The sequence below is a fragment of the Heptranchias perlo genome, unplaced genomic scaffold (assembly GCF_035084215.1).
Source record: "Heptranchias perlo isolate sHepPer1 unplaced genomic scaffold, sHepPer1.hap1 HAP1_SCAFFOLD_63, whole genome shotgun sequence".
NCBI classification, from domain to species: domain Eukaryota; kingdom Metazoa; phylum Chordata; class Chondrichthyes; order Hexanchiformes; family Hexanchidae; genus Heptranchias; species Heptranchias perlo.
In genome coordinates this window covers 632496-636392 of record NW_027139655.1, presented here as the reverse complement: position 1 = coordinate 636392, position 3897 = coordinate 632496, and the positions used below count along the sequence as shown (strand labels likewise).

General features: G+C 43.6%; 3 non-coding genes across 3 annotated transcripts; all 3 read left to right on the top strand.

The window, feature by feature from the left end:
• Nucleotides 1-841: 841 nt before the first annotated feature.
• On the top strand, nucleotides 842-913 carry trnaw-cca (transfer RNA tryptophan (anticodon CCA)). Its single transcript has one exon. It is a non-coding gene; the product is annotated as a tRNA-Trp (tRNA).
• A 1879-nt stretch (nucleotides 914-2792) lies between these two features.
• trnak-cuu (transfer RNA lysine (anticodon CUU)) lies at nucleotides 2793-2865 on the top strand. Its single transcript has one exon. It is a non-coding gene; the product is annotated as a tRNA-Lys (tRNA).
• Nucleotides 2866-2943: 78 nt separating this feature from the next.
• trnal-cag (transfer RNA leucine (anticodon CAG)) lies at nucleotides 2944-3026 on the top strand. The gene has a single exon. It is a non-coding gene; the product is annotated as a tRNA-Leu (tRNA).
• Nucleotides 3027-3897: the final 871 nt, after the last annotated feature.

Sequence of the window (3897 nt, the reverse complement as noted above, 5' to 3'; positions counted from 1 at the left end):
AGAGCTCTCAATAGGGGACAGTCAGAAGTCGATTGCCACAGGCAGTCCGCAAAGGTCAAGTCTGATATACCTGGATTCGCAGACAGGTCAGGTTGTGTTGATTGCTTGTCATTAATTTAATCTATAGACGATTGTCTTGTAATAATAATACTGTTGAATGTAATGTTGAAGACAGCTGTCGTGCAACTCTGTTGTAAGTCAATCTATTAAACTTGCTATTTTGTAACCACTCGGGCTAAAATCAAGCGGAAGTTATTGTTGATGGATTAACAACCCATAGTTACGACAGTAACGGGAGAAATCCGCTTACAAACATTCACTTTATATATAAACATCACACCCATTGTTTATATTTTCACAGGTACTTTTTTGCAGTTCTAACCAAAGTCCAAACATCGAAAGTTCACGTGTTTTTCAGAAGTTTCCCGTCCTGTTATGTATTTTGAACAGTTTCCTACAAATATAAACATCACACCCATAGTTTATATTTTCACACGTTCTTTTTCGCAGTTCGAATCGAAGTCTAAACACGGAAAGTCAAAGTGTTCTTCAGAAGTTTCCCCTCCCGTTATGTATCTTGAGCAGTTTCCCACATCCTTTTCCTGTGATGTGATAATTCAGGGTGCAGGATGAATGCAATTGGATTTGCTGCAGTCCGCTGACAGCAGGCGATGGAAGCGAGCGCCATGCTGCCGCTGACAGGTGAAGGATACTTCTGATGCTGCCTGACATCCGGTGGGAGTGGGCGGGGATTTGAAAGCCAACCCATTCCACCAATTTGGAAGCTATAAAGTGGTGCTTGAGCAACATTAATAGAAACAAACGCCCATTGTAGCATCCAGGCCTCGTGGCGCAACGGTAGCGCGTCTGACTCCAGATCAGAAGGTTGCGTGTTCAAATCACGTCGGGGTCACAGTTTTTTTTCACTTTGAGATGGTTTGTATAATTCCGCAATTGATGTTTTCTTTGCGTCTTCACAATTAACAGAACCCTGCTCGAAAGTCTGCCTCTGGTTCCCCAGTGTCAGGGAGGGAAGCAGCTTATGCTCTCATTTATTTAATATAACAAACAGAAGACAAACACAAGTCTTCGTTCAAAAAGTACCCTGCAGGTGGACAAATAGTGAGATTAACACAGGGCAGAGATGCAGACAGTATCCGGAAACATCGGGAAATAGACAAGAGAGATAGATTGAGCGCTTTGTTATCAGAAAAATGCCTGAACCTCCACGGTCAATGAAAGGGCTTTTTTTGGTCGGTTTCCCGTTGCACCTTAGAATTCAGGAGAAATTGGTACATGATTGGTTTGGTTCCCTCGTCCACCACCAGCGGAAAAGTTTTATCGATCCCAACCGATGAACTCCTTTCAAAAGCCATTCTGTCCAAAGCCAATATATTCTTCCAGATTAAAATGGGATAAAACTTGAAATGAGCGTCACTGAGAATCAGTTTTCTCTCACTCAAATTTATCTGTTTAATGAAGTAAAAGATGCAGCTTGCAAAGAAGAAGGGAGCAGCCACTGTCTCCCTTTTTGATACAAGAAAAATTCGATCTGGATGTTCATGGAGACCAAGTTCCCAGGATCGAACCGGGGACTTTTTGCGTATAAAGCAACCGTGATAACCATTACCCTACAAAAACCGATGGCATTTTATTCACCAAATTGAGCAACTGAATGGTGTCCTTTCTCTGCTCGTACTTGGAATGGATTGTTTCAAGTCCAGCAAGAGATACAGACAGTGGCTGCTCCCCCTTATCTTTAGAAACTCTCAGGGTAGTGGGTTTGAGCCTCACGTTGGGCGAGTACCGTTTTAAACTTTTATGCTGCTTCCACCGGTGAGCCCCAGCTCTGACACTTCCCCCCGCCCCCTCCCTCGGTCTCACCGCGCACGATGGGGTCGCGCCCGGGCTGAATCTCTCCAATTATGTTTCCGCCACTTTCGCAGCACGAAATGGTCCTTATCAACTCACAAATGACACCCGATGTGACGACCACCACGATAAACTATCCCTCCTCATCCTTCTCAAATACAATATCTCACCGTGCTGTTATGCTCTTATTTGGAATGTGTTGCTTTTCTGCCTGACAACACTTAGTATCATCGTATTATGTTTTTCCACAAGAGGAGACCGTTTGGCCCATCGTGCCTGTGCCGGGTCAAACACACGTATTCGTTCAAAATTCGTTCAGAGACAGATTGAGTACTTGTTATCAGAAAATTGCCTGAACCCCCACAGTCTACAGTTTTGCTCCTCGCTCTCAACCACACGGCCTATTTTTGTGTCACCCCTAAATTTCTGAATCATGCCCCCTCCGTTCAAGTCCAAATCGTTAATGTATACCACAAAAAGCAAAGGAACAAGTACCGAGCCCTGCGCCACCCCACTGGAAACAGCCTTCCAGCCGCAAAAACACCCGTCGACGATGACCCTTTGCTTCCTGCCACTGAGCCAATTTTGGATCCAAAGAGCCACATTCCCTTGGATCCTATGGGCTTTCACTTTTTTGACCAATCTGCCATGTGGGAATTTTTCCAAAGCCTTTCTAAAATCCATGTAGACTACATCAATTGCGCTACCCTCATCGATCATTCTTGTCACCTCCTCGAAAAATTCAATCAGGTTAGTTCGACACAAACTCCCCTTAACAAATCCATGCTGACTGTCCTTGATTCGTCCGTGCCTTTCGAAGTGACAGTTTATCCTGTCCTTCAGAACTGATTCCAATAATTTGAAATGGAGTCTTTCGCATGCTTGCTGCAATAACAGGTAAGGCGGTTAAGAGTACTCAAGCCCGGCAAGATCAATCGGCAGAGCATGAGACTCTTAATCTCAGGGTCGTGGGTTCGAGCCCCACGTTGGGCGAGTATCATTTTAAACTTTTATGATGCGTTCACTGGCCAACGGTCCAGAATTGATGCAGAATGAAGCATTCAATTTATAGTCAGGGTGGCCGAGCGGTCTAAGGCGCTGCGTTCAGGGCGCAGTGTCTTCTGGAGGCGTGAGTTCGAATCCCACTTCTGACATTGATTATTTTCACCAAGACATGAAAATATTTTATTTGTGGATTGGGCTGCAGCTGATTTTTCGACCAAGTTGATTTGCTCCTCACACAAAAGTAACTGGCTTTGTTGTGGAAATGTGACTTGAGAAGTTTCAAACGATGAAATGTTTGACATATTAATGACCTGGACAAAGAAATAGAACAGCAGTGGGGAACATTTAAAACGGTGATCAATAGAGTCCAGGAGAAATATATCCCACGAAAAAGCAAGAATAAACTAGCCAGATATGACACTCCAGGGATGAATAAAGAAACAAGGGTAAAATTGAAACTAAAGAAAAAGGCCCACACTGGACAATAAAGGAGAGAGGGGAATGTGAAAAGACTGGGAAAGAAGTCGAAAGAACTATTAGAAAGGCAAAAAGGAATATCAAAAAAAGCAAAGTCTTCCAGACACTTCAACAGACACAGAAAATTTGGGATAGGAATAGGGCCACTCAGGGATACACACGACAAACTCACAGGCAATGACAGCGAAATGGCAGAAATATTAAATAATCACTTTGCTTCAGTGTTTACCAGGGAGACTAGTATTGTGGGCATGACAGTAGAAGAAGAGATCAAAAAATATGTAAAGACATTTAAGATCGAAAGGGGGGAGATAATTGATAAACTAATCAAACTTAGAGAGGAAATTTCCTGTTTGGAGCCTAACCAGAGTTTCAAACCGCTCAGCCACGCTAATTTCCGTATTACTGTTCAGGTGCTCATTTCACAGGGACACGATTACTGTCCTCCATTTAGGGAGACTCAGTGAAAGGCGGAAATTGATCTATTAATAGAATCATAGAATAAGACAGCGTCATTCGGATGCCATTCGGCCCATCGTGCCT